Below are 7541 nucleotides of genomic sequence, written 5' to 3' on the forward strand. Positions count from 1 at the left end.
GAAGCTGTGACAGGTTTTATTTTCTTGGGCTCCCAAATCACAGCAGACAGTGACTACAGCCATGAAATTAAAAGATGTTTGCTCCTTGGAAGGAAAGTTATCTTAAATTTAGAGAGTATATAAAAATCATTTTTCTGACAAAGGTCCATATAGTCAGGGTATGGTTTTTCCACTAGTCATGTAAGGATTTGAGAGTTGGACCATAAAAAAACTGAGCACCAAAGCATTAATGTTTTCAAATTGTGGTGCTGGAGAAGATGCTTCAGTTTCTTGGATGGCAAGGAGACAAAACAACTCAATCCAAAAGGAAATATACCTTGAATATTCATTGGAAAGACTGATGCTTAAGCTGCAATACTTTGACCACCTCATGTGAATTGCTTACTCCCTGAGGAATACCCTGATGCTGGGGAAAAATGAAGAAAAAAGGAGTTCCAGAGAATGAGATGGTTAGATAGCGTCACCAAGCCAATAGACATGAATTTGAGTAAACTTGGGTAGATAGTAAAGGGCTGTGGAGGTATGCTGCAGTCCATAGGCTCAAAAAAAAGTCAGACGTAACTCAGTGATTGAACAAGAACACTCTCTCAGTGTCCCGCAGTGAGCCACAGCCAAACCTGCCTCTCCAGGAGGCCCTCCAGTACCTCTAGATAGGTCTCATGACCTACTGTGGGACCAGCTCAAGATATGGCCAATCTCCCACATGGACTTGTCCCCAAAGTCCACTGCTGGTAAAACTAAACTTGTCTCAGCTGTGGCAAGCCTCAACTCCGCAGACGCTGGACTTACTATGCCAGTTCCTAGTATTTAATCTGTGGCTTATGCAGCTGCAGGAAGAGATTTCTGTTCCTCCCCCTTTGTCCCACCACCCCTGGGCCTTGGCTTCGGTTTGGGCTCTGTTTCTGCATGTGCACCCCCCTCAGGTGTCAGTTGCTAGCCAGGTGAAAGGGAGTGGAACCAGTGGCTGCCTGGGGCACACTTACCTACTCAGACTGGGTAGGGGTATGGCAGACCCAGCTTGGGTGTGGCTGAAATGGCTATAGCTGCAGAGACCAGCAGGCACTTGCCACAGACTGGGACAAGCTCATTCTGGTGCGAGTCCCTCCCAGTGCCCTCAGAGGTAGGAGCTGGTGTGTGGGGGTGATGGCAGCCCCACCTTTGCACACCACTCAATACTGGCCCCTCATTTGCCAGGTAAACTGCACTTCCTCTGGGGCATTCCTGGCCACGGAGCCCCTCACCCCGTCCCCACTGTTGTAATCTGCACAGCCAACATCAGTCCTTTCCCTGGGTCTGCTTAACCCCATGCCTTAGCGCTCAGCCCCTGCCAGCACTGGTGGATTCCTGTCTCAGGCAGGGGTGCTCAGGGCTGATTCTCAAGGAAGCTTTGAGATGGATGCCAGTCAGGACCTCAGAGTTTATGCAGGCAGATGAGGCCTGAGCCTGAGGAGTGGGCAAGCCTGAGGAGTGCCCTTCCCAGGGCCTGAAGAAGCCGAAGCTGGTTGGTGGGGAAGGGGCTTACAATGGTTGTCCCCACCCTTTGCATGCCACTCAGCAATGGTATCTTCCTTCTATGGTGTCCTGGGCTTTTCCCACAAACCTTCCTGGTTGTGGAGCTCCTTAATCCTTTCCCTTCAGGCTATCTTTCAGCAGCCAACAGGTGTCCCATCCCTAGGTCCATGCTCCAAACCCCACCTTCCAGCACCCAGCCCCCCTCCACAGCAGGAGGCACAAGACTCAGGCTGGGGCAGCACAGAACTGCGATGCAGACCACGTGCACGTTTCTTGCTTTGTCCTGCCTTGCATAGGCCATCCACTGTGTTCCCCTTTGAGCCCCTGAAAGTCTCTTACTGTACCAGCGGACATCCCCATTATAAGGTTTTTTAGTTGTTTTTTTTTTTTTTCTGATGGTAGGAATCCCTCCTCCCCTTCAGCTTTTCACCAAAATTGCTGGTTTCTTTTTTTGATTTCTCTTTTATCTTTCCTTCATCCAAGTGGTTGCAAGGGGATCTTTCTTACCCTTTCAGCTATCCGAAGCCTTCCACTAGTGTACAGCCGGTGGTCTGTGAGAATCGTTCGGTCTGTAGATGTATTCCTGAGGTACTTGTGAGGAGAGACCATTTTGGTAATCCTCCTATTCTGCCACATTGACTCCTCCCCCTGAAATCTAATTTATTGATCTGAACTGCTTTTAATACTAAATCTCACATTTGAAAAAAAGGATATTTTTTGGTCCCCCCCAAACATTCACTAATTTTCATTTTGGCTACTAAAAGGATGGAACTAAAATAAAGCTCACTGATTGCTAATGGTGTTTGGACATTAATTTTTGGTCCTCATGCTTGAAAAAGATAATGCTTTCTAAACATCCAAGAAAATTTATTTCATTTATAAATTTCCACTTCATTTTTAGGAACAAGTAAAAGGAAACAGTATTCTTTGCAGAATTCAAGAATCTGAGAATTTGAAAGATCTTATTTTTTTTTTTTAGGTATCTTTTACATTCACTGATAGCTCAGATCCTAAATATATTCTTTAATCAGGTTCGATGAATGATGGGAAGACACATCAATTTCATTTTGATGAATAATATGAAGACACATAACACTTCACATGCCTCTTTCCAGACAATCCTCCTCCTAGAAAGACTAGTAATATGATTTCTTTCCCCATAAACCAATTTTGCCTATTCTTCAATTTGATATTAATGGGAAAATATAGCATGCATATTTTTGTGTTCTCTTTTGCTCAGTATAATATTTTGAAGTTTCATTAACATTTTGTCATTAATCAGAAGTATGTTCCCTATCATAAATTCATATATGTCACTTCTTTTCTTCATTCTCATTCTTGTAGACATTTGGGATCTTTGGAAACAGTGTCAGACTTTATTTTTTGGGGCTCCAAAATCACTGCAGATGGTGACTGCAGCCATGAAATTAAAAGATGCTTACTCCTTGGAAGAAAAGTTATGACCAACCTAGATAGCATGTTGAAAAGCAGAGACATTACTTTGCCAACAAAGGTCCATCTAGGCAAGGCTATGGTCTTTACAGTGGTCAGGTATGGATGTGAGAGTTGGACTGTGAAGAAGGCAGAGCACCGAAGAATTGATGCTTTTGAACTGTGGTGTTGGAGAAGACTCTTGAGAGTCCCTTGGACTGCAAGGAGATCCAACCAGTCCATTCTGAAGGAGATCAGCCCTGGGATTTCTTTGGAGGGAATGATGGTAAAGCTGAAACTCCAATACTTTTGCCACCTCATGTGAAGAGTTGACTCATTGGAAAAGACTCTGATGCTGGGAGGGATTGGGGGCAGGAGGAGAAAGGGACTACCAAGGATGAGATGGCTGGATGGCATCACGGACTCGATGGACGTGAGTCTGAGTGAACTCCAGGAGTTGGTGATGGACAAGGAGGCCTGGTGTGCTGCAATTCATGGGGTCGCAAATAGTCAGACACGACTGAGCGACTGAACTGAACTGCACTGAAGTTTAGAGCTAGTATGCACAACATTTTGTAAACTTTTTTGTATGTGTTTTTTTTTGTGTGTGTGTGTGAATGTGTGTTTCTCTTTCTTATAGAAAGTGAAGTCGCTCTGTCGTGTCTGACTCTTTGCAACCCCGTGGACCTATGTAGCCTACCAGGCTTCTCTGTCCATGGGATTCTCTAGGCAAGAATACTGGGGTGGGTTACCATTTCCTTCTCCAGGGGATCTTCCCAACCCAGGGATTGAACCCAGGTCTCCTGCATCAGAGGCAGACGCTTTAACCTCTGAGCCACCAGGGAAGCCCTTTGATTATGTACATAGAAACAGAATTTCTAGGTAATAAGGCATATATGTATTCAAATTTTTAAGAAAATAAATAAAATCTCTGAATTGATTGTACCTTTTGTATTACGATATAAAAGAGCCCATTCAGTTCTAGAACTTAACCCTGAGAACTTGTGAATATGAGTAACTTTATATGGCAAATATAACTTTGTCAATGTGATTAGGTTAAATATATTGAGATGGAGTTTCTCAGTGTTATCATTTCTCAGGTTGTTATTTCTCAGTGTTATCTTAGTGGTTCAAACATAGTCATATAAAAGCTTGAAAATGAAAGAGGAAGGCAGAGAGTGGGTCAGAAATGTGGCATTGGAAATAGAGGCAGGAAAGATTAAAAGTATGAGAGGAACTTGATCTACTTTTGCTGGATTTGAGATGAAGAGGTTCACAATGCAAAAACTACGAGCTGCTTCTAGAAGCTGAGAATAGCTCTCAGTTCACAGTCAGCAAGGAAATGGTGACCTCAGTCATAAACCACAAGAAACTGAGTTCTTCCAATAACCTAAATAAGAAGTGAAATAGATTCTTACTTAAGTCCCCCTGAAAGTAACAGAGCCCTGCTAACCATATCAGACTTCTGACCTACAAACATGTGAGATAATAAATTTGTGTTATTTTAAGCCCAAAATGCATAGTAATTTGTTACAGGAAAAAAATAGAAAAATATTAGACCATTTTCAAAATCCCACCAGTAATATATAAGAAGTCCAGTTACTACAGATTTGATCCAACATTTGGTAGTATTTATTTCTTTTAACTATTCTAGTGAATTTATACTGGCATCTCATTTGACTTTATTTTGCATTTTCCTTATGTCTAATCATTTTGATAATACTTTCATGCACTTATTTGGCATTTGTCTTTTTTAAAATATAAATGTATTTATTTTAATTGGAGGCTAATTACTTTACAATATTGTATTGGTTTTGCCATATATCAACATGAATTTGCCAGGGGTGTACACGTGTTCCCAATCCTGAACCCCCCTCCCACCTCCCTCCCCATACCATCCCTCTGGATCATCCCAGTGCACCAGCCCCGAGCATCCTGTATCCTGCATCAAACCTGGACTGGCGATTCATTTCGCATATGACATTATACATGTTTCAGTGGCATTTGTCTTTTTTGTGAGATGTGCTCAAAAGTTTTGCTTGTCTTTATTGCATGATTCTTTTTTTTTTTTTTAATTGAGGTATAGTTCTGTAAGGGGTTCCCTGGTGGCTCAGGGGCAAAGAATCTTCCTGCCAACGCAAAAGACACAGGTTAGAGCTCTGGGTCAGGAAGATCCTTTGGAGAAGGAAATGACAATTCACTCCCCTATTCTTGCCTGGGAAATCCCATGGACAAGGGAGCCAGGTGGGCTAAAGTCCATGAGATCACAAAGAGTTAGACATTACTTAGCAACTAAACAACAGCAACAAAGTTTTGTAAATACTGTGGATCCACGCTCTTTATCAGATATGCCTTCCAAAAGTTTTTCCCAGTCTGTGAGTTAACTTTCATTTCTACAACAGAATCTTTAGAAGAGTAGTGGCACTTTAAAACAAATCTGGATTTAAAGTAAGGCAAGCTTTATTTCCCTATTGCAATAGGGAAAACACTGGAAATCTGCAAAGAACTCAAAATCAAGAAGAAAAATGGCTTTTTCTTTATACAATAAGGATAAGAAGTGAGGGAGGGGAAATGAAACAAGGGAGAGAAAATGATCAGCAGTACCTGATGGGGGATTGTGTCTTTGCTGTGATCAGCCAATCCTTGGGATAAGCTCTTAATAATAAGGGGCTACATCCTCTTTTTTTGGAAGGAATGATGCTAAAACTGAAACTCCAGTACTTTGGCCATCTCATGCAAAGAGCTGACTCATTGAAAAAGACTCTGATGCTGGGAGGCATTGGGGGCGGGAGGAGAAGGGGATGACAGAGGGTGAGATGGCTGGATGGCATCACTGACTCGATGGCCAAGTCTGAGTGAACGCTAAGATTGGTGATGGACAGGGAGGCCTGGCATGCTGCGATTCATGGGGTCGCAAAGAGTCGGACACGACTAAGCAACTGAACTGAACTGAACATTCTCTTTTTAATATTTTCTCAGACTTGGGACAATCAGAGTTCAGGGAAACAAAAGGAAGAAAAAAGTCTAAGTGAAGTTTGGTTTTGAAAAGAAAAGCGTAAAAACTGGCCATTTGTGAACACTCAACCAGGATAAGCTTCCATAAGGCTCTTATCCTTATCTGTCAGAGGGCGGAGTGAGAACCACAGTCACAGAAAACTAAGCAAACTGATCAGATGTACACAGCCTTGTCTAACTCAATGTAACTATGAGCTGTGCCTTGTAGGGCCACCGAAGATGGATGGGACATGGTGGAGAGGTCTGACAGAATGTGGTCCACTGGAGAAGGGAATGGCAAACCACTTCAGTATTCTTGCCTTGAGAACCCCGTGAACAGTATGGAAAGGCAAAAAGATATGACACTGAAAGATAAACTCCCAGGTCGGTAGGTGCCCAATATGCTACTAGAGATCAGTGGAGAAATAATTCCACAAAGAATGAAGAGATGGAGCCAGGGTGAAAACAACACCCAGTTGTGGATGTGACTGGTGATGGAAGTAAAGTCCAATGCTGTAAAGAGCAATATTGCATAGGAACCTGGATTGTTAGGTCCATGAATCAAGATAAACTGGAAGTGGTCAAAAAGGAGATGGCAAGAGTGAACATCAACATTTTAGGAATCAGTGAACTAAAATGGACAGGAATGGATGATTTTAATTCAGATGACAATTATATCTACTACTGTGGGCAAGAATCCCTTAGAAGAAATGGAGTAGCTCTCACAGTCAACAAAAGTGTACAAAATGCAATACTTGGGTGCAATCTCAAAAAAGACAGAATGATCTCTTTTCATTTCCAAGGCAAACCATTCAGTATCACAGTAATCCAAGTCAGTGCACCAACCAGTAATGATGAAGAAGCTGAAGTTGAATGGTTCTATAAAGAACTACAAGATCTTCTAGAATCAACAGCCACAAAAGATGTCCTTTTCATTCTAGGGGACTAGAAATCAAAAGTAGGAAGTCAAGAGCTATCTGGAGTAACAGGCAAATTTGGCCTTAGAGTACAAAATGAAGCAGGGCAAAGGCTAACAGAATTTTGCCAAGAGAATGCACTGGTCATAGCAAACAGCCTCTTCCAACAAGACAAGAGACAACTCTACACGTGGACATCACCAGATGGTCAACACTGAAATCAGACTGATTATACTATTGTCAGCCAGAGGTGGAGAAGCTCTATACAGTCAGCAAAAAAAAGACCAGGAGCTGACTGTGGCTCAGATCATGAACTCCTTATTGTAAAATTCAAACTTAAATTGAAGAAAGTAGGGAAAACTACTAGACCATTCAGGTTGAACCTAAATCAAATCTCTTACAATTATATAGCGGAGTGACAAATAGATTCAAGGGATTAGATCTGAAAGAGTGCCTGAAGAGCTATGGATGGAGGTTCATGATATTGTACAGGAGGCAGAGATCAAGACCACCCCCAAGAAAAAGGAATGCAAAGAGGCAAAATGGTTGTCTGAGGAGGCCTTACAAAGAGTTGAGAAAAAAAGAGAAGCTAAAGGCAAAGGAGAAAAGGAAAGATATACCCTTTTGAATGCCGAGTTCCAAAGAACAGCAAGGAGATATAAGCAAGACTTCCTCAGCAGTCAATGC

General features: G+C 42.3%; 1 non-coding gene across 1 annotated transcript; it reads right to left on the reverse strand.

The window, feature by feature from the left end:
- Positions 1-3716: 3716 nt before the first annotated feature.
- TRNAQ-CUG (transfer RNA glutamine (anticodon CUG)) lies at positions 3717-3788 on the reverse strand. Its single transcript has one exon. It is a non-coding gene; the product is annotated as a tRNA-Gln (tRNA).
- Between the last annotated feature and the right edge of the window lie 3753 nt (positions 3789-7541).

This window comes from Capricornis sumatraensis, chromosome 8, assembly GCF_032405125.1.
Source record: "Capricornis sumatraensis isolate serow.1 chromosome 8, serow.2, whole genome shotgun sequence".
Lineage (NCBI taxonomy): Eukaryota > Metazoa > Chordata > Mammalia > Artiodactyla > Bovidae > Capricornis > Capricornis sumatraensis.